Here is a 23,310-nt window from a genome sequence, read left to right on the forward strand (position 1 = left end):
ATTTACTACTAGAATAACAAAATTCTACTGAATGTTCTCTAAATCTCCAAATATTTAAAAAAAAAACACGCGTTGCATAAATCATGATGAAAGAGAAACCAGCATGTGCTTCCAATCTTATTTGAATATTTCTTCAATTGGACCACGTGATGTTGGGTTCGAAGACGCACATCATGTGGAATCAATCTCAAAATGTATTTGGAGTCTTCTCAAAAATTGGATACGCCAACTATTTAATCGCTTAATATGGAGTAATACGAGGGGGGTACCATCAAATAGAAACATATTTCAGGGGCGCCTGGGTGGCGCAGTCGGTTAAGCGTCCGACTTCAGCCAGGTCACGATCTCGCGGTCCGTGAGTTCGAGCCCCGCGTCAGGCTCTGGGCTGATGGCTCGGAGCCTGGAGCCTGTTTCCGATTCTGTGTCTCCTTCTCTCTCTGCCCCTCCCCCGTTCATGCTCTGTCTCTCTCTGTCCCAAAACTAAATTAAAAAAACGTTGAAAAAGAAACATATTTCATTAAGACAAGTCTGTCTAGAGACTCGTGAAGGACTAACGGTTATGGAAGGAGAAAGGCCACCTCCGTGGTGTCCCCACCAGCCTCTGGCCTCTGAAGCACGCGTCCGCTCTCGGTCTATACGGCCGCCAGCACAGAGAGAAGACACAGCATCCAGAGGGCTCTCCTGGAGCGTCTGCTGCTTTTTCTCAACCATGCCTTCCTCCGGTTCCATCAACAGCGGCCTCCGACAATTGGTTTTGGAAACATTTTGAGTCTGCTCTTGGCCCTGCAGATTTCACGACCGTATCCCTTACCCTTGGTGTCTGGACTCGTCTCGTGATTTGTTGCCATCTTGCCCCCCGGGGTTGTCCCGAGCTCCTGGAGACGCTGCGCTCCGGCCCGTAGGAGCCGCGCCCGTCACCGTCCACCCGTGTCTTGCTAGCGTGAGGTCCCGTCTCCGGGAGGGAGAGAGGGCGGCACTCGGATGTTTGACCGGAACCCACCGTCTCAGGGCTCCTCCCTTCCCCATCTCAGCCCCTAACCCAGGCTCCAAACTGAGGAAGTTTTCAGCGCCCTTTTGCCTTGAGCTGGGAATATGAAATCATGGGAGGGCAGCACAGAGCGCCTCTGCTCATTCTTCAGACGTGAGCTCGGAATCACCTGCCCTGACCTTGTCGTGGGTGATGCGAGATGTATCAGTCATCAGTTCTACTGTCCTGCCTCAGTTTCCTCTGGGAAAATCGGGAGGTGGGGCAGGAAAACACATAATTCTCGGCACATGGATACAATGACTCACAGACACTCCTGGGAGCTTGCAGGGTCCAAGGAAGCAGGCGCCTGTCAGGGAGAAGTGCAGTGACACGTCCCTCGAGCACCTGCATCCCCGTCCAGGGGACTCTGCAGGGCTCCCAACTCACCTCTGTCAGAAGTGGGGTCGGCAAGCCAGAGAACGTCCCCAGACCTAACTCACTTCGCCCCTGCACTTCACACGGGGGTGTTGGCCACTCGTCAGGGGACGGCAGGCGTGGCATGGGGCAGCAGCTGTCCCTCTGTCGCGGCAGGTCAGCGCGCAGGCAGAACTCTGAGCACACCGGCACCGGCCACACTGAGAGGATCCACCCAGTCTAAGGGTGCGGGGAGACAAGGACGCTTCTGCAAGCCACTGAGGTGACGGGGCCGGCCCCTGTGCGCCGGCCTGCTGCTGGCGGCTGCAGGAGCTTCAGGCAGCTCTGGGGCACGGCCCTGGTCCCTGCAAGGCGGGTGCGCGTGCCCCCACGGACCCTCCCCTCCTGTCCCTCCCCATCACTCGCGGCGTCTCAGGCACAGGAAGCCCGTGCACGGGCTGCTCGCAGTCTGGAGCAGCTGTTCACTTCCAACACGGCCGCCAGGGCTGCGCGCAGCCCCCGTGGGCTCCTGGCCCCGCGCCCCGTCACCCGAGACTACCCACGTGCGCCTACGACAGCTCGCTAACCCCTCCATCCGAAGGCAGGCCTGCCGGTGACCTCGGTCCCCCATCCCCGCCCCTGAACGTGCCCACCTTCCTCCAGGACAGGCACAGCCCTCGAGGGCAACGTCATCTGCCTGCCAGTGTGCCAGCAAAAGGGGACGGCCGTACCCCCCGAGAGCGGGAGATGCCATCTCGGTCAGAAACAGGCGCCACCTTATCCACACAACCAAACCTGGATGCACGCCACGAGCCACGTCTACACGGTGAAAACTGCTTCTCTGGGACTTTCAACAGCTCCGAAGAAACTATGACCCAGCACTAGCACTGCTAGGAAGTTCCCCAAGGGATACAGGGGTGCTGATGCACAGGGGCACTTGCACCCCAATGTTTCTAGCAGCACTTTCAATAGCCAAGTTATGGAAAGAGCCCGAATGTCCGTCAACTGACAAATGGATAAAGAAGATGTGGGTTATACACACAATGGAATACTACGTGGCAAAGAGAAAGAATGCAATCTGGCCATTTGCAGCAGCGTGGATGGAACTGGAGGGTGTTATGCTGAGTGAAATAAGTCGGGCAGAGAAAGGTGTCGTACGTTTTCACTCATATGTGGATCCTGAGAAACTTAACAGAAGACCGTGGGGGAGGGGGTGGGGGACAAACAATAGTTTCAAACAGAGAGGGAGGAGGCAAACGTTCAGAGACTCTTAAATCCGGAGAACAAACTGAGAGGGGATGGGGGTGGGGGATGGGCAGGGAGGAGGGCCCCTGTTGGGAGGAGCACTGGGTGTTATATGGAAACCAATCTGACAATAAATCATATTTAATATAAAAAAAGAAATTGCTGGATTACTAAAAACAAAGAGAGAAATTCACCAGCCCTGTTACAACGTCTCCCAACGTCCCCCAACGTCCCCAGGAGCACTGGGTGTTATATGGAAACCAATCTGACAATAAATCATATTTAATATAAAAAAAGAAATTGCTGGATTACTAAAAACAAAGAGAGAAATTCACCAGCCCTGTTACAACGTCTCCCAACGTCCCCCAACGTCCCCAGGAGCACTGGGTGTTATATGGAAACCAATCTGACAATAAATCATATTTAATATAAAAAAAGAAATTGCTGGATTACTAAAAACAAAGAGAGAAATTCACCAGCCCTGTTACAACGTCTCCCAACGTCCCCCAACGTCCCCAGGAGCACTGGGTGTTATATGGAAACCAATCTGACAATAAATCATATTTAATATAAAAAAAGAAATTGCTGGATTACTAAAAACAAAGAGAGAAATTCACCAGCCCTGTTACAGTTGGATCCCAACGTCCCCCAACGTCCCCCAACGTCCCCCGTTCATGCAGGTTCATCCCGTCCTTCACAGCCCTGCTTCGCCCGCACCAGTGCCCCCAGGGACCCCTCCCCACCACGGGTTTTCGGGTGTGGAGTTCAAGTGCTACCAATGCCAGTGGCGCCACGGACTCCGTGCCTCACGGGGAACGACCGCGAGGGTGGCCATGGGGGCCTCCCTCCCCGGAAGTGCCCGGAGTTCACTAGAACTTCTTTCTGGACAAAATCAGGGAAGTCCAAGTAAGAGGGTATCGGACGTGCCTCTTTTTCTTTGTCAGGCGGGTTGTGCGTCCGTGAAGGGTGTGAACAGAGGAACCGCAGGCGAAGGTCCGGGAGGCCGTGGGAAGGGGTGGGGCGGGAGGTGCACGCAGGGAAGCGCTACCGCGGGCCCTGGCTCGCTGTGAGGGGAGCGGAGGCGCCGGCGGTTTCCGTCACGAGGGTGGCATCCTGAGAGCCGCGTCCCGAACGGCAGGCCTGGTGACTTCACGCTCGTCGAGGTGGAACCCGAGAGGACAGCACGCACGCAGATGAACAGAATGCCAAGAGCATGGTAACTGACCCAAAGCAGAGGCCTCACAACGGACGGCCTCTTGCCGTCTTCGTCTCCCTTCCGGGCGTTTAAGACACTCTAAGTCGTGCGACCCTCACAGGGGGTGGCGAGCCCCCTGCCAGGGGAGCACGGGGTGCCCTGTTCGGCCCTTTCCCGACACGATGGATGGACCCGGCGACGGGGCCCCGGCTCTGGGGGGCTGCCCGTCACCAGCGTCCCCGAGGCGCGGCCTTGTCTCCGCCAGGCACTGTCACAAAGCCCCCGTCCCTGTGCACAGACATCACCAGACGCTCCTTTCCCACCTGCCGACCCCACCGTTCGTGGCTACCACGGAGCGTGGCACGGCTGTGCTGAAACTGGAATTCTTGTGAGCGGGACAGCCACTTGGAGCCTCAACCACGCGACAGAATCGGTGAGCGAATGTGGCTGCCGAGAGGAGCCCAGAGGCAGCCCGCAAGGGAAGGGTGTCCGGGCCCCCGCCCTCACCTGCCGGCGCAGGACCCCCGCGCCCAGCACAGCGTCCCCAGCGTCTCCGCTCGAGCGCTTCCCCTCCCCCTGCCGGCTCTGGGGTGGTCTCACCTGCCGGGCCGCCGCGCCCCCGCCCGGGCAGGGTCTTCCATGTGCTTGGCGAGCACGGCGCCCCCCACACACGTGGGGACTCGCGGCCCAGAGCGCCAACGACGTGCCCGCCCCCGGTGAGGCTTCTCCGCGTCCTTGCGGGAGCCCGAGGAGAGCAGACGGGCCGAGCGCTCAGTAGGTAAGTTTGCTCCGGAAAGTTCTTCCCGGGAGCTGCACAATCCTCCCACACCAGACTCTTCCGGAGAGGACGCCACCGATCCTCCCAGAAGGCTGGGTCCACGAGCGGGTGGAAAGCGCCCGTCCGTGCCTGCTCCCCGGAGAGGGCAGCCCCGGGGAGCCCCTGACCCCTGGCAGGTCAGGCTGTGAGCGGCACAGTGAGGGGCCGGCTGAGGCTTCGGCAGGATGCGTCCGTCAGTGAGTGGTTCTTGTTGGTGACAAGCAGGGCTCACTCCAAACGTAAGCCGTTACACTCACGCGTGGACTCTGAGAGAGCGTAAGAAAGACAAGGCACTCAGATGTCCCCGCAACCCTTAAACTGCTCCCCGGGGGACCCTGCTGTGTGGCCACCCTGGGTGCCGTTCCCACGCACCCCCCGCGGCGCGGTCTGTGTGCAGACAGCCACACGCACGTGCGTGGTCCCCGGACTGAGACGTTTGCGGGGCCTCTTCACATCTCCCTGCCCAGCCCCGCTCCCTCGCACACCAGAGTTTGGTAGGGCTTGGCCACGGCAGGTGCACATCACGGTCTCTTTGTAGGACAGCGCGGACTGTTAACTACTGGCAAAGCAAGGCCTGTCACGTCACATCCTGCGTCACGCATCACTGACATCGGGTCCAAACGTGGACAATCCGCTCATGGAGTTAGGGCACGAAAACCATCTCACCGTCTGAAATTTCCACCCACTGCTTCATCCCGCCCACCGCAGAATGGCCTCACTTGGCACCAGATCTCTCCAGCCCGGTCTGTGCTGAGGCAGCGATTCGTGGAGGAAGGGGAAAGCCAGGGCCACAGCTGCGGGGCAAAAATCACAAGCTGGCGTGGTCCTCGTTCCTTCCGCAAGGCCGCCGCCGTGCCTTTCTTCTCTGCTGGCCTCACAGACACATTCTGACTTTTTTTTTTTTTTAATTTTTTTTTTTTCAACGTTTTTTATTTTATTTTTGGGACAGAGAGAGACAGAGCATGAACGGGGGAGGGGCAGAGAGAGAGGGAGACACAGAATCGGAAACAGGCTCCAGGCTCCGAGCCATCAGCTCAGAGCCTGACGCGGGGCTCGAACTCACGGACCGCGAGATCGTGACCTGGCTGAAGTCGGACGCTTAACCGACTGCGCCACCCAGGCGCCCCCACATTTTGACTTTTAAGACCCCGGGGCGCCCGGGAGGGCTCAGTCGGTTAAGCATCTGACTTCAGTTCCGGTCAAGCCCCATCTGCGCCGACGGCTCGGAGCCCGGAGCTGCTTCGGATCCTGTGTCCCCCTCTCTCTCTGCCCCTCCCCTGCTCTCTCTCTCTCTCTCTCAAAAATAAATAAATGTAAAAACTGCGGAAGGAGGGGCGCCTGGGTGGCTCAGTGGGTTAAGCGTCCGACTCCGGCTCAGGTCATGATCTCGCGGTCCGTGAGTTTGAGCCCCACATCGGGCTCTGTGCTGACAGCTTGGAGCCTGGAGCCTTTTTCGGATCCTGTGTCCCCCTCTCTCTCTGCCCCTCCCCTGCTCTCTCTCTCTCTCTCTCAAAAATAAATAAATGTAAAAATTGCGGAAGGAGGGGCGCCTGGGTGGCTCAGTGGGTTAAGCGTCTGACTCCGGCTCAGGTCATGATCACGCGGTCTGTGAGTTTGAGCCCCGCGTCGGGCTCTGTGCTGACAGCTCGGAGCCCGGAGCTGCTTCGGATTCTGTGTCTCCCTCTCTCTCTGCCCCTCCCCTGCTCTCTCTCTCTCTCTCTCTCAAAAATAAATAAATGTAAAAATTGCGGAAGGAGGGGCGCCTGGGTGGCTCAGTGGGTTAAGCGTCCGACTCTGGCTCAGGTCACGATCTTGGGGTTCGTGAGTTCGAGCCCCGCGTCGGGCTCTGTGCTGACCGCTCAGAGCCTGGAACCTGCTTCGGATTCTGTGTCTCCCTCTCTCTCTGCCCCTCCCCTGCTCGTGCTCTGTCTCTCTCTGTCTCTCAAAAATGAATAAACGTTAAAGAAAAAAAGAAGTCTTGCCTCCCACAAAACAAACTTTCTGAGTGCGTGATCTGTGCCTTAGTCAGAACCGGGGGCTCCCTGCTGGCCACACCCACCAAGTACCTCCATCCTGAGGATCCGTTTCCCCAAATATCCCATTAATTTTCTGTTATTGCCCCTGGAGCGTTCCGATCCTGAAAACGCCTGGCCCACTTGCCATGAGGCTCAAGAAGTTTGAATTGTAAGACTTCTCACCCGGGTGGGTGCATGCATGCCTGTTCTGCTTGCAAAAGTTGGAGACGGTCACGGCAAATGGTGAAGGCCACTGCGTCCGTCTCTGTGTTAGGTGACATTGGAGTGACCCGGGGCCTCACCTGAGGCTTTGCACTGGGGACTGTTCAGTTCTGGTTCCGTGAGACGTACCGCACGGCCCCGAGCGCTTCTGTGTGGGTGATTCACTGCTGGCGGTCCCGAAGCAGGAAGAGCCTCAGGAATCTGCCTGCATCCAACTGTATTGACGTGGGAATAAATACCGTCCTGACGAATTTTGTGCTCACAGTTTTAATTCCTTATTTCTTGTAAAGAAAGCCCTTTAGGCTACGTAAGTTTTAGGTTCCCCAAATCCCGGGCCCGTATGGCCAGCACCATCGCCGTAGCCCCCGCCTGGTGTCCCCGACTGGCCAGGCTTCTCCACCCTCAAACTCCCCGATTTGGTCCCTGTCCAGACTCCTTGACGTGGCATACGAATTCCTTCGGGATGTGGCTTCTGCCTCCGTTCTGTGTCACGTCCTCCTCAACCCAGGTGACCCCACAGGGGACACGGCTCCAGTCTTGAAGGCGAGATGATACCGTGGTCCGGGTGGTGCTCTTTAGGTTGGCCTTCCGGAAGGTCGAGCTCAGGGTCCGTTTGTTAAGTGAACGTCACTCCCAACTTCTCCGAGTGGGCCGCTCTTGGCACATCCCTCCTGCCCTCGCTCAGAAAGAGCAGCGGGCGAGAGAGCCAGGCAAGGGAGCTAACGAGGCAGTGAGGGTCTGTCTGAACGGTGCCCAGGGAGGAGCCCCGGGAGGCAGATCTTAGATTTATATTTGGGCTTATTCATAGCGTGACCATTGTGCCGCTTCTTCCAGGGCCTGTCCTGGTCTCTGGCGGTGGTGCAGGGGTCTCAACAGGCTGAGTGGTGTCCCCGCCCAGGTGATAAACTACGTGGACCCCGCTTACACCCCACGAGGACACGTGCACCGCGAACTCATGAAAACAGAGGCGCGTCTACCATTATGACCATCGGCATCACCAGTGTTGGTGTTCTGAGTGTGAACACCGTTTAAAATAACTCAGTCTTACGTAAAATACACTTTCATAAACCACAGCAGTACAAGAATGTTGAAGAAATAAGATGCGGTGAAAATGAGAGATGCAGTAATTTTGGCTCCCTGGCAGGAAGCATTAAAACCCATGAGCACAGGACACGTACGGACCATCCCATAAGAGACCACAATTATAAGTCCTTTAATTATAGAACAAAGAGCCAAAACTGTAACTGTGACACTGAGGAAAACTATGCCATTTTTTTCTGCATTTTCCCTCCAACTAAGAAGTCAAAGTGTTCTCTACACTTTTGGGGAAATCGGGGACAGCACAAAACATCGTAATCACGAATGACCACCAGGCAGTGTAGGCTGGTTCACGGTAAATGTCCCGATTATAAACGTGCGTCGTTCTACCAACAGAAGCTGTACCTTACGTGACAAAATCGGTCCTTTTGTCTTTTGAGGACTCGTCATCTGGCCTGACCACGGCCCACGTGAGCCCACCCTGCTGGCCACCGGCTCTTTCTGCCTCCCGCCCACAGCCCTGGGTGACTTTCCCCGAACTTCTCCGAAGATGACAAGCAAGTCCCCGACACACACACGCAATCACGTTCTTGTCAAATGTCTGTCTTTACCAAAATTGAAAGAATTTTTCATCTCAGTACTCCAATTCTGCCGTGAAAGTGGATAAACTCTGAGGAAGGATGGACAGACTAGAGATGGACATAGGTCCGTGAGGAGAGGACCCCACGAGGTCCTGGGACTTCCCTAAGCGCAGGAGGCGTGGCAGCATCGGCAGCCTGTGGGCGCTGCTCAAGGCTGCCCTTCCTGAAACACGCGGGGAGTAAGGAGGGCTTATTGTTCCAGACGCGGCTGAGAGTGTGTGCCCGTGCCGCGAGAAATAGGAGGTGAAACACGCACCGCCCCTACTCTCCGAGATCCTAGCATCTAATTGGATAAAATTAAGCAAGTACATGATTTATCGTACCACAAACCACAGTATAAATACCCTCAAGAAAACTGAAACACCCTTCAAAGTGGCATTTCTTTTTTTTAATGTTTATTTATTTTTGAGAGACAGAGAGAGACAGAGCATGAGCAGGGGAGGGGCAGAGAGAGAGGGAGACACAGAATGCGAAGCAGGCTCCAGGCTCCGAGCCGTCAGCACAGAGCTCGATGTGGGGCTCGAACTTATAGATTGTGAGATCATGACCTGAGCCGAAGTTGGATGCTTAGCCAACTGAGCCACCCAGGCGGCCCAACCCTGATGATACTCTTGGCTGTGATATCTCTCGCAGTGTCCCCACCTGATCCAAGCATAGAGCGTGAACCAGCCCTGGGGAACTGTGCATGGTGGGAGACCCCGAGACCTTGAGTAATTGTCTTCTCCAGCAAAGACTCGATGCATGTAATTTCTATGTTTCAATGAGATAACAAAAGACTTAGAACCGTAAGTCGATGTATTTTGTTAACAGAACACTTCAAACCAGGATGAGCGTCATCTCAGGACGGCGTGCTTTCTTCTCCCATCTCCAAGGGTGGGAAGCAGAGGAAGAGGGCCCTGAGCTCTGGGTCCCCTGCTGCCCTCTCGATGCCCGTGTCTGAAGCACTTTGGGCCTCTGTGACACAGGGAGTGTCACGTCAAACAGGTTTGAGTAGTCCAGGGTGTTAGCTTTTAGCCAGTTGGATATCACCTCTTAAAATAATTTGAGAAACATCTATAACTGATTGTGATGTGTCACTCTGTCTCTCTCTCTCTCTCTCAAAAATAAAATAAAACATCAAAAAATAATAAAAAGTTTTAAAAAAGAATATCATCAGAGTAACCGCTGTAAAAAGCTAACGCAGACTGAAATTTGTACATCCGGAACTCAATTAATTAAAGAATTTTGAAGTACGTTCTGAAATGTTCTCTGCAATCAATGCTGTTTTTCTCTGTCGCTGTCCCTCCTCTCTTTCCCTCGGTCTCTCATTAAAGGAATAGATCGTATTTATTGTACGTGTATTTTCTAGAGAGAAAGCCCCCCTTGCTTGAGGGATCAAGGTGCCAAAACTTGAGTCGGGAGCTGGCTTTGCCCCACGTCCTGGCGTGCAGGAGCCAGGGGGCGCTGGTGCAGGACGGACACACCTTCCCCCCGAGTCCCTACTGCCGCGGGGCCCTGCCCATCGCCAGCCGCCAACTCCTGCTTTATCCAAATCGGGCCACTCGCTGAAGTACTCACTTGTGGGCGAAGGTTAGTTTTGCTTCATATTTATTTTGATTTTCCTTATTGTTATTTTTGGGATGGAATCTCTTCCCGAGATGAGGGATGATGGCAGCTTGGGGGAATATTGGCTAAGTTGTTTTGTTTTCCACTCATACTCATATTAAGAAATACATTGGCTTTAAAGCATCAAACTTTGACTTGATTCGTTTGCTACTTTTCCTCTGAGGAAGCAATCGTGAGACTGTGCCCTAGACTTTCCTTTCTAAAATCCCTCCACTGTGCTCATTTATTTCAGACGCACCCTAGCAAACCAGCAGAGGCCCGGTCACCCGCTCGGGGCAGAACAGAACGGCCCTCCGACCCCCGGTCCCCCCACCACGCGGGGCCCACACAGCACAGGGTTCTGCCGCGGCAGCGGCCCTCGTCCAGGGAGGCTCTGTCTGTTTCCAAATCTGGACTCCGTTCCTCACTCAGCTGGTTGTTATTAGTGTCTTTGCAGTAGCAGCGAGAGATCAGCCGCGGCCAAGTCTCTCGTTCTGACACGGAGGCGAGCATTCAATCTGCCACGTCCAGAAGGGGGTGAGGAGAGCGGGAGGGGGAGCGGTTTCCACGACGCTCGCCGTTCTAGGACTTCACAGCTGCATTTCAAGGCAGACCGAACTGTTCACAGAGCCACAGGGGATGTGTATTTAATTAAAGTGACATCGGTGACTCTCAGGGGTGATACGTGCTTTTCCGGTTCATTTTCACGACGCAGAAGAAATAGAGGACGTGGGTTCAGAGGGGCTACTGACGAATCGCAGAGAGGAGGGCCGCCAGCTGGGGCTGGAGCTCGTCCCTGACGGCCAGGCCCGGGTCCGGTGGGGAGTCAAGCCCGGATCCCCCCATCCATCAGGTTGAAACTCCACAAAGCAACGAAAATGAAAGGCTGCGCTTTCGTACCCGCAGCGAGTCAGGAAGGCTGCTTGGCGGCTCCAGAGGAATGTGTTTGGCCTGTGGTCCCTGGGAACCCGGGGTGACTCCTACAAATGGCAAGCACTTCAAATAGTTGCTGGAAACAAACAAGGAGACACAGAGCTCCTTCTCGGAAGCTGCTGGTCACGTCCACGGCTGTGAGCTCCCCACTCGCATTAGCTGCAAACCGCACTCAGCGGGCGTCCCACTTAACCCTCCGTTTGCTAGCCACGTGGTCTCTCTCTCTGTTGCTGGAAACAGCAGGGTAATGGGCAATGGCGTACAAATATTTGCCGACATTACCATGTTTTCCAGAAAATAGCTTCCGTCTCTGCCCTCGGGACAAACTGCTCTCTTGCTGGAAACAAGGTGCTGAATGCAATTTGAAAATCGTCTTGCTAACTGCCGACAGCTGGCCAGTTAAGTCGGGAGCCTCGGTGGCCCGACCCCAAAGGGCACATGGAAGGGTGAGAACCTGGGGCGCCCAGGGGAGTCTGACACACCCCAAGGGCACAGCGGGCTCCTCTAGGTGCTGCGAGGTCAGGGGGCCTCGCCTGAGACGGAAGCTGAGGGCTGCCCAACACCGTGCAAGAGGGGGAGCCTCCCCCACACAAGGCCTGCAACCACAAGGCAGGTCCCCACTGCGCCGAGCCTGAGTTCAGACCAGCTCACGCCAGGAATTTCTTCAGAGCGATGCTGGGCTGTGGGTCAGGCTTTGGCCTGACGAGGGATTTTTTAGACTTTATTTGTCCAGTTGTTCTATTAGTTGCCCAGAGGGGAGGTGAAAATCTGGCTCCGGTTGTGCAATGACCAATCCTACTTTTGATTTGCTCAGTTTGGCTTGATGTACTGGGGGGCCTCTCATCAGGCACCTGCACCTTTGTAATTGTGTTGACTCCCTAATGGAAGGGAGAGCATTTACCACCGCAAGTTCCCCCTTTTCCCCCTTCATCCCCAGCCGTGCCCACCACGCAGAAGTTTCTTTTCTCTGACGTAATGACTTCCTCTCAACATCCGCATGGTTGACCTTTTCCAACACTTTATGTTCAACCTATCTGTGTCTCCTTATGGAAAATTTGTCTCTTGTAGGCAGCATATAGCTTCTACTCACTTTTTATCCACCTGAAAATCTCTGCCTTTTATTTGGAGTGTGTAGACCATTAACTTTTAATGTAATTACTGATAAGATTTAAATCAGTGTAGCATTTTATTATTCATTTCTGTTTTTCCTCTCAGATTTTTGTTTTTTGTTTTACACACACACACACACACACACATTTTTCATAAATGCATCTTTCATAAGATCATCTTCTATATCTTTTATCGTCTTGATCTGTGGAATGTTGGGCAAGAGAGACAAATATTATTTCTTACAACAGCTAATGTGTTTTTTGGCAATCTCTTCTTGTAACCTCTACAAATTTTTGTTCCATAAAAATTTATTTCATGTTACTTGGTGCATAAAAATCTAGAGTTGTTAAAAGTCCTCTTAATTTTTATGACTTTAATAGGCATAGGACTTCAGGTTTTATGAGGTTTGAATGTTGTATAATTTTCTCCTTAAGACAATTAGGCTCATAAAACTACAAACACATGATAATATTTATGTAAAATATAAGAATAACATAAATTAAAATTGTTTAAGATGACAGTTGCCACAAGCATCACACAGTCCAGGAAACAGCATGATGGTTTGATCATTTAGCCGCACAGCATGTCCTCTCTAACTGCACTTTCTGCACACTGCATTATCTTCTCTCCCTAAGTATTCATATCGGGGCTCTGAGAGGGGCAGCAGAGTTGGTGGCTGGAGCATTTCTGTAAGTCACACCAGTGTCAGGGTGACAGCGCTGTCACACATCCTACTAAAGCTAACCAAACGCACCCCGATTTCACTTCCCCTTAGCCCACACAGAAAGGCACTGCAGCGGTCTTAGAGCCCTCCCACAGCGGAAACAGGAGCTGGAAAGAGGCAGTCGTAAATGCCTGTTACAATCTCACAACACACGGCAGCAGGAACATACCACTGGGGACCTGGCAGGTCACTGTCAGCCTCGCGGAAGCTCCGCTTCTCCTGACAAATGACATAAAGACAACCAGCACTGACTAAGTGTGCTTTTCTCTGGCGTCACCAGGATTCTGCCACATCTTGGGGTCTCTCCCTGGCTTCCCGTTCCCAAGCAACGTCAGGTGCCAGAGAACAATGGGGTGACATTCACAGTTTGAAGAAAGGTTGTTTAAATAGAAATCCTCCCTTCACGTATTCATTCATGCAACCAACATGCAATGATCCCCACCGTCCTCCAGAGTCTATCCCAGTTCCTAGAGACACAGCCATGAATGAAACAGATTCCTTGCCCTCATGGGATTGACAGGGCTGGGGAACAAGAGATTATTGTTTGAACGCAACAGTCATAGAAAGACATTCTCTAGTCGGCACCAAACTGAGATCAATTCAACCCATAAAGCCCTTCCTGAAATCTTACTTCAAGAGTTCCACAAGACACTGGAGACATCTAACTGGGACCCACCTGACGACTGGAAGAATGATAAGAGTGTCAGAGAGCATGTGCTCAGATGGAGCGTTTAGGATCTCAGTCTCACTCCTTAATCTGTAAACTACGGGCATCAAAACCTACCTTACGGAGCTGGTTCTGGTTTTAGACGAGATACGTAAATCGCCATGCCGACATAACGTCAGCACTGGTAGCAGATATTTTAAATGGCCGCTTAAACAGCGTATCACGCAAGCGATCGTTATTGTAGATGACGTGATTATTCAAATATGAATCTCAAACTGTCAAGGCAATGCTCCACTAATGTTCTGTTTCCAATAGATATACCTGAGGCAAGGTGACTCCTAAAGACGAGCATTTTTAAAAAGCACCAGATCATGCAAGCAAAAAGACAGAGGACCGGCCATGTTACACTTTATGATGTGTAATTTATGGTAAAATAATTGGATATACCATAGAAACTCATTTCTAACACAAATGAGACAAACTCTGGAAAACTCAAGTCTATGCCGACGGAAGGTACGAATCCTGCTTTCTATTCAGTCTGGCGCTGGAGAGATCTCCCTGGTGCATTGACAGCTGGAGAAACTGTCCCGTTCCGAGTCCAGCAGACTTTGAGTCTCTCTCTGCCAGACTCCTGCAAGGTCTCTACCATTTTCCACGTCCAATTTTCAAACTTAAACCAGCCAAAAGGAAACCTGCTTCAAGTATAGGAGACCTGCAACACAAGAGCCTAGCAGTTCACAGACTTCGAGGGGTGTCTGTCTCAGTGCCTCGGGCCGCGGTCTCCTGTCCGTGCACAGGGTGGCTCCTGGTGGTGGTGGGGACAAGCAGACAGGCACCTGGCTGCTGACAAGGGGACCCCGCTTCTGAGCATCTGGGCGAGTGCACACAAGGGGGGTCCAGACTCCCTAGTCTCAGAGGCTGCATAAGAGGAAGATTTTAAGAGTTTTAAAAATTATAATTCAGACTCATCTGCCCCATTATGCCCTGCTGCATGAATCATAAAATTATGATGGTTCTTTTGTTCTACAGCACATTTTTTAGTTTTTTGTGTTTTCTTTTCTGTTTCCCTGATGTGTAGCAGACGTATAGGAAACATTAGCAAGACGCAACCTTGGTCTGAAAGTACTAATTAGTATTTCAAGAGCATTTTAAGGGTTTTACTCATTAAAATAATACCATGATACATCATTTAGTAAGGCAGAGTAGCCTTTCATAGAGCAAATAACCTCCACGCATCAATTCCGTAAACGCTTCTTCTCACATTTGTCTGAGAGTCACGTCACACGTGCGATTCCTGACTCAGAGTTCACTGAGGTAAACTAACTGAAGTCCATTTTGTCAACTGCCTGCCTCTGTAAGGGGTGGCCTCACCCATAACGGCTCCATCTGAGAAACCATGGTGACGCTGATGACGTAGGTCGGGATGCTGACCTCATCTACTGTCCTGCTGGACAGACCGATCCAAGGAGGGCGAGTAAGGCGGGTGAGGCTCGGGCCTAAGCTATCTCCTTAATGGCGTGTTTTATCAGAACGAACCTCCTCCCAGATAAAGCTGCCCGTAAGACCCGTCCCCGTGGGGAGTGCGGGCCGAGCGTGCCCCGGCGGGAAGAATGAACCAGAGGAGCTGAGAGCTGACGGAGAGGGGACGCAGACGGGAGGCTCTAGGGGGGTCTGCCGGCATTTCAGCCTCTTACAGGAGAAGGAGGAGGGGAGGACAAGTAGAGTCCCTGCAGGTGCCCCGGAGGTGGCAGAGAGAGCCGGGCAGGTGCCGGCGAGGAGGGGAGGGCCCCGGGGGAGACAGAGTGCCCGGAGCAGGTGCCCCTCTGTGCACCAAAGACTCCGAGGCTGTGGCCGATAGGGGCTGGGCCTCAGGCCCCGGGCGATGCGTTCCCCGCGCTCACAGGATGCCAGCGACACCTTCTGCACAGACGTCCTGACCATTCCAATCGCTCTGCCCCGTGTCTTGGTCTGATAAGTGAGGCACACAGCTTCTCAGAACACACAGCCGTTTTCCTGTCACCCCAGGCCCTGGGTCAGCAGGGTCTCTTTACTACCACCCCGGTCTTGATGGTCCTGGAGCCCTGCCTGAGACCCCGAGCTCCTGCCAGCCTTCAGGGCTCCCAGAGGGCTTCTCCCACCCCCCCGAAGTGGGCTGGTGCCCCGTGTGCTGACAGGAAGGACAGGCTGCAGGCCAGCTCTCACCCAGGCCTGCTTTCTCCCTCGGGAGATCCTGAGCTTCTTGGTGGCGGGACAGCCATACTGACCACTGTACAAGAAGTGGCCCAAGAGCCCAGCACAAGTATCTGTTGAAGGAAGGAGGGTGGGAGACCAATGGAGGGATAAAGAGGGAGGAAGGGAGGGATGGGGAGGAAGGGGGTGGGGAAGGAGGATGGGGAGGGGGAAGGGAGGGAGGGAGGAGGGGAGGGAAGAGGGGGAGGGAAGGGGAGGAAGGGGGGAGGGGAAGAGAGGATAGGGAGGGGGAGGGAGGAAGGAGCAGGGGGAAGAGGGGAAGGAGGGGAAGACAGGAGGGGGAAGGGGAGGGATGGGGAGGAAGGGGGGAGGGGAAGGGAGAATGGGGAGGGGCAGGGAGGAAGGAGCAGGGGGAGGAGGGGAGGGAGGTGAAGACAGTATCAGGAGGGGGAGGGGGAGGGAGGGAAGAGGAGGGGAGGGAGGGGAAGACGGGAGGGGGAGGGGGAGGGGGCGGGAGGGAGGAGCAGGAGGAGGAGGGGAGGGAAGGAAGACAGGATCGGGAGGGGGAGGAAGGGAAGAGGAGGGGAGGGAGGGGAAGACGGGAGGGGGAAGGGGAGGGATGGGAAGGAAGGGGGAGGGGAAGGGAGAATGGGGAGGGGCAGGGAGGAAGGAGCAGGGGGAGGAGAGGAGGGGGGGGAAGACAGGATCTGGAGGGGGAGGGGGAGGGAGGGAAGAGGAGGGGAGGGAGGGGAGGGGGAGGGTGGAGCAGGGGGAGGAGGGGGAAGGAGGGGAAGATGGGAGGGGGAGGGGGAGGGGGAGGGAGGGAAGAGGAGGGGAGGGAGGGGAAGATGGGAGGGAGAAAGGGAGGGATGGGAAGGAAGGGGGAGGGGAAGGGAGAATGGGGAGGGGCAGGGAAGAAGGAGCAGGGGAAGGAGAGGAGGGGGGGAAGACAGGATCTGGAGGGGGAGGGGGAGGGAGGGAAGAGGAGGGGAGGGAGGGGAGGGGGAGGGTGGAGCAGGGGGAGGAGGGGGAAGGAGGGGAAGATGGGAGGGGGAGGGGGAGGGAGGAACAAGGGAATGAGGGGGAGGAGGGGAGGGAGGGGAAGACGGGAGGGGGAGGGGGAGGGTGGAGCAGGGGGACGAGGGGAGGGAGGAAACCCAGTGCATCCCTCAGGAGGGCGGAGGCGGTGGGGGCAAGTGGCAGGCGCCCAGCAGACAGAAGGACCACCGGGGAGACATGGCGCTGAGCCTCTGAGGGAGGCGCGGAGAATAAAGAGGGTCCACCCAGGGAAAGGGGAGAAGAGCGTCTTCCAGGCAGAGCAGGGAACCACGCAGGAGGCACGGAGGCACCTGTCGTCCGCCGTGCGTTTGCCCGAGCACGCGGAGCCTCCTGTGGGGACAAGTGCCAGAAGCGGCTTCCCCGAGAACCCTGCCCTCGGCCTTGGTTCCCGTGTGACCCAACGTGCTGCAGAGCACGGTGCTACCGACACCCCCCTGGGCCATTTCATAGCCGTGGGCTGAGGGGACACACGGGGTCCTCTGGTGGGGGACCAGAGGGGGGCCTCCATCTCATTTTGGACGAGCCGGGACGCCCTCAGGCACGCACTTGGAAGGATCGGCAAAACCTGAAACTCCTGGAAACGTAAGCTACGCTGGCGGAAGAGAAGGATGGTATTTCTCTGCAGCGGAAAGTCTGGGGCTTTAATTTAATGTGTGTCTGGTCCCTCGAGATGCCTCAGGACGTAAAGATCTGAGGCAGTTCTCTTCTTTCCAGAGCAGCTTCTGTTCCAACATGTAGGAAAGTGCCGGAGAAGGCCACTGGTGCTTAGTGAATGTCTGTGGGTTTTGTTTTAAGTCGTATGTTATCACCGCTTCCTTGTTCACATATACACTCATGAAATGGGGAAGAAACACCATTTTCTACCCACCGGTGTTCTCCAGTACCTAGCATGGCGCCTGAAAAATAGTAGGTGCTCAGTAAACACTGCTGGAAAGTCAAATGAACATAGGAATGAATTTCACCAAGAACTCTGAATCACTCCATCTATTTGAGAGAAAATAAGAATCGGCAAATAAATATCCCCCTCCCCAAAGACAAAGAGAGGAAATGCCGGGGGGACATCAGGCACGCTTGGAGGTCTGGCCCCAGAGGCCCCCAGCGCCCTGCTGAGGGGCCAGGCACAGAGGCCACACCACTGGCCACCCCCGACTCACCACTGGCCCAGATGGAGCAAATCAGGGCACGGAGACTGAACAAGGTGACAGACGCAAAACCATGGTTGTGCCACGGCTACTGTGCGGTCCTGAGAACGCAGGGTCATTCTTGCTTTATTTTTTGAGAGAGACAGAGAGAGACAGAGCACGAGTGGGGGAGGGGCAGAGAGAGGGAGACACGGAATCCGAAGCAGCTTCAGGCTCCGAGCTGGCAGCACAGAGCCCGACGCGGGGCTCGAACCCACGGACCGTGAGATCGTGACCCTGGCCGAAGTCGGACACCTCATGGACTGAGCCCCCAGGCGCCCCGACAGGGTAAGTCTTTGAGTCTCTCAGGCAGAAGACGGAGACCCTGTGAGCTGGAAGAGAGGAGGGGTCGCCTCCTTCCAGCAGCTTCTCCGTCCCTGGGTGGAAAGCCTTCACTGCGAGCAGCCAGGTTCCTGTGTGGCTTCTGCAGGGTTGCTGTTCTGCGGGCACACAGCACCCCTCTGAGTCTTTATTTTCAAAATCTCATTTTTCTTAAAACAGCTACAGCATCTGTTTCTTTTCCTTGCAATGAAATAATCCCCGTAACACAGAGGGCGGCGTTGAGGGCGGCGTTGAGCCCGGCTCAGCGCCCCTGAACCCATTCCCCGGGGTTGTGCGAGGGGCAGCAGGCTCACCCGCCAGGGTCTGCGGGTCTTGGCAATTCTCATTTTCTCGGACATGAAAAGGGTCGTGAGGAAATGGTCTGAACACCCTTGTGCCAAATTAAGCTCAAAGTACCAAGTTTATTGCTCAGTTTAGGACACACAGCAGGAAGCAGAGGGAGAGCGACCTTGAGAGGCGCACAGAGCATAGACCTTGTCGGGGGCTGGTCCTCCTCAGCCTCACCCAACCGCCCGGCAAGGTGCGAGGTGACGAGGAGGGGTGAGGCCGTACGAGGCTGCGTCACCGGACCCAGGGTGCACCCTTGCGGGCAGGGGCCCCAGCACAGCTGTGGCTCCCAGCTGGCTCCCGCTGTGCCTCCCGCGGACTTCGTGTGTCCTGAGTATTTGGTCCTCAACCCTTTTCTCTTTTTTTCCTTTTTCCTTCCCATGCTCCCCCTGTTTCCCTGGCAACCAGCGGAGCTCCCTGCCTCATTGTAGATTCCACCTGGAACAGGCCGTGCGGCTTTTGCCTTCCCCTGGCTGACTCGCTTCATCCAGCACAACGCCCTCAAGGGCCATCTACATTGTCACAAGTTTTGTTTTACAGCCGCGTCATATCAACAGACCAAAATTTGTAGGAAACAATAACCCGTAATCCAAATTCTGAAAAACAACGATCAACCGTTAACATGGTTACACGTTTGTATCTTCCATTTTTTCCTATAAAGTATAAAGGAACTTTCTCCATCTGTCTGTGGCTGTGCCTCCAGCCCCTCCAACGAAGGCTGACACCTGCTGTGTGTTGAGCTGGCGGATGGACGAATTCACGCGCACCGCACGTTTGCACACGTGCACACCTAGGAAGAAGACCATCCTTCGCACGTCACTCTGCAGCCTGCCGGCACGGGAACACCACTCACGGTGAATGCCTTTCCGTGACTCAGCTGGTGTCCTTGGGTTTGTGAGGCCCCGCGGCCTGCCGCTTCCCCGTCCTGCCGCCCAGGGCAGCCGTGGAGGCCGGGCACCCCTCGACCGCTGCCACGGTAGGCAGCGGTGACCTCGAGCAGCAGCGGGCAGGTGGCCGCCCACTCGTCCTCTGCCATCCTCTCTCCTGCAAACCTCCTCCCCAATCACACCAGAACGCATCTGTCTGTCTTTCAGGCCAAGCGAAGTCTCCGAGTCTGACTTTCCAGTCCACAAATCCTGTCTGAGGACCTGCCTGTGCTGTTTTGAATTACACTCTAGGGATATAACCCCAAGGCCGGGACAGTTCCTGCCTTCAAAGAGCATGATAATCATAGCCATCATTTCAAATACAAACATAATACATGAATAAATGACTTTTTTAAATGGAAACAGTAGTCACAGCAATCAGACAACATAAAGAAATAAAAGGCCTGGTTGATTAGTGTCAGACTTGGGTTCAGGCCATGACCTCACGGTTCATGAGTTCAAGCCCCACGTTGGGCTCCATGCTGACAGTGTGGAGTCTGTTTGGGATTCTCTCTCTGCCTCTCTCTGGCCTTCCCCCACTTGCTCTCTCTCTCTCTCTCAAAATAAATAAACAAACTTAAAAAAATATATTTTTTTAAATCTTTAAATTTAAAAAAAAAGAAACAAAAGCCATCCAAATCAGTAAAGAAGAAGTAAAATCTTCATTATTTGCAGGTGACGTGATACTATACATAGAAAACCCTGAAGATTTCACCAAAAAACTACTAGGACAGATAAATGAATTCAGTAAAGTCACAGGGTACAAAATCATAGAAATCCATCACATTTATGTACACGACTAATGAAGCAGAAAGAGAAGATAAGGAAACAATCCCATTTACAATTTCACCAAAACCAACAAAATATCTAAGAATAAACTTAACCAGAGGGGTGAAAGACGTGTACTCCGAAAACCATAAAACACTCATGTAAGAAATTCAAGATGACACAAAGAACTGGAAAGACATTCTATGCCCATGGATTGGAGGAACACATATTGCTAAAATGTCTGCACCACCTAAAACAATCTACACATTTATGCGATCCCTCTCAAAACACCAACAGCATTTTTCACAAAACTACAACAAACAATCCTAAAAGACCCCAAATAGCCAAAGCAACCCTGAAAAAGAAAAGCAAAGCTGGAGGCCTCACAATTCTGGACTTCGGGCTGTACTACAAAGCTGTCATCGTCCAGACAGTATGGCACGGACACAAACACAGGCACACAGTTCAATGGAACAGAATAGAGAACCCAGAAACGGACCTACAACTATATGATGAATTTATCTTCGGCAAAGCAGGAAGGAATATCCAACGGAAAAATGACAGACTCTTCGGCAAGTGGTGCTGGGAAAACTGGATGGCGACACGCGGAAGAATGAACCCGGACCACCTACTTACACCAGACACAAAAATAAGCTCAAAATGGATGAAAGACCCAAATGCAAGATTAGAAACCATCAGAATCCTAGAGGAGAACATGGGCAGAAATGTCTTTGACATTGGCCATCGACATGTCCCCTAAGGCAAGGGAAACAAAAAAAAATGAACTACTGGGATTCTATCTAAATAAAAAGATTTTGCACAATGAAGGAAATAATCAACAAAACTAAAAGGCAACCAATGGAACGGGAGAAGATATTTGCAAATGACATATCTGATAAAGGGTTAGTATCCAAAATCTATAAGGGCTTTAGAAAACTCTACATCCAAAAAACAGAAAGTTAGTTTAAAAACCAGCAGAAGACATGAACGGACATTTCTCCAAAGAAGACATCCGGATGGCCAACAAACACATGAAAACATGCTCCACATCACTCATCATCAGGAAAATACAAATCAAAACCACCATGAGATACCACCTTACCCCTGTCAGAATGGCTAACATTAACAATTCAGGCAACAACAAATGTTGGCGAGGATGCGGAGAAAGAGGATCTCTTGCAGTGCTGGTGGGAACGCAAGCTGGTGCAGCCACTCTGGAAAACAGGATGGAGGTTCCCCAAAAAACTAAAAATAGAACTACCCTACGACCCAGCAATGGCACTACTAGGTATTTACCCAAAGAATATAAAAACACTGATTCAAAGGGGTACATGTAACCCCAGTGTTTCCAGCTGCATTATCGACAATACCCAAACTATGGAAAAGCCCAAATGCCCATCCAACAGACAAATGGATAAAGAAGAAGTGGTTTATATACACAAAATGGAATATTACTCACCCATAAAAAAGAATGAAATCTTGCCCTTTGCAATGACATGGATGGATCTAAAGAATATAGTACTAAATGAAATAAGTCAGAGAAAGACAAATACCATATGATCTCACTCGTGTGTGAAGTTTCAAATAAAAATAAGGCAAACAAGCAAAGAAAAAGAGAGAGAGAAACCATGAAACAGACTCTCAACTACAGAGAACACACTGATGGTCACCAGAGGGGATGTGGGGGGACGGCTGAAATAGGGGGTGGGGATTAAAGGGTACACATATCATGATGAAAAAATAAAGTAAAATAAAATAAAAGTTTTAAAATAAATTTAAAAAGTGAAAACAGTGCCTGGTGTGGTTCTTGTCACGTAGCAGGTGTCCAAGGATGTGGATGCTGTGCGGACAGAGCTGATGACAGGCCCTCATCCGGCCCCGAGCTCTCCTCACACTCCCCTACCTCTCCCACACACTATGGGACTGGTGTTTGCACAGAGAGCCCATGACGTAAGTATTGTCGGTTACAGTTCAGTATCTGGATCAGAGGCATGGAGCTTGGCATATTTCACTCACAACAGGAACAGGGAATGGTGTAGCCTTGGAGAAGTGGGGAGCCTGTCCTGTTTGGTCACACAGGGTCCCACGAGACCCACAGAGACCCGACCAACCTTGAACCTGTTTTCACTCGCCTCCTCCCCAGAGGCTCCCTGGGGACAGGAGGGGGAATGTCTACACTAATGTTCTATTAAATGAATATATAATTTAACATGAGTCATAGAAGCAGTGTCATCTTTGGAAACCCTGAAGAATAAATCATTACTGCTGGTGGCAGAGTTGTTGAATGACTATTTATTTCATGTTACTTAAAAATAACTAACCCACCTGCCCTCTGATTCTGACTAGGGGAAGGAGAGGGAAGGAGCAGATTAGGGACTTTCTTTGGCAAAGTACTTGCGCTTCGAAGATATTTTCAACCAAATACAATCAGGCAAAATTAGAGCCAAAACGGGAATGAAATCCTGAGAAAATGTTACAACGATAAGTGTTCACTGCGAACACAGGGCTCATCAGAGAGGTGCACTGGAAATTTCCCCATGACGGGTTGTAAAATAGTAAATGCGATCTCGGAAATCGGTTTTAGGGTAACAGTAAGAGAAGGTTATTCTTACTGTCATGACCGCCATAGCAAACGCATAAAGCTCGGTTGAGGATGTGCCTGCAAGGTGTTCTGTCCACAGACGTCGCCCAGTGGAGGAAGAAACTGGGTCCTTGGTCCTGACATAGTGAAACCACACCAGACCTGGTTACTCGGTTCTCTGACAAGGGATTTGAAGACTGGAATTCTGTTCCCAGGATTGCAGTAAACACGGCTGCAGTTGAGTGAGCAAATGTTAACTCGAGTCATTGCAGTCTGTAAAAAATAAAAATTTGGGCCAATATATAGTCTCATGCACCCAGTGGGAGGAAATAAGAGGGCCGGTTAGGGTAGGGGCAGAACAACT

Source organism: Panthera leo, chromosome B2 (genome assembly GCF_018350215.1).
Source record: "Panthera leo isolate Ple1 chromosome B2, P.leo_Ple1_pat1.1, whole genome shotgun sequence".
Lineage (NCBI taxonomy): Eukaryota > Metazoa > Chordata > Mammalia > Carnivora > Felidae > Panthera > Panthera leo.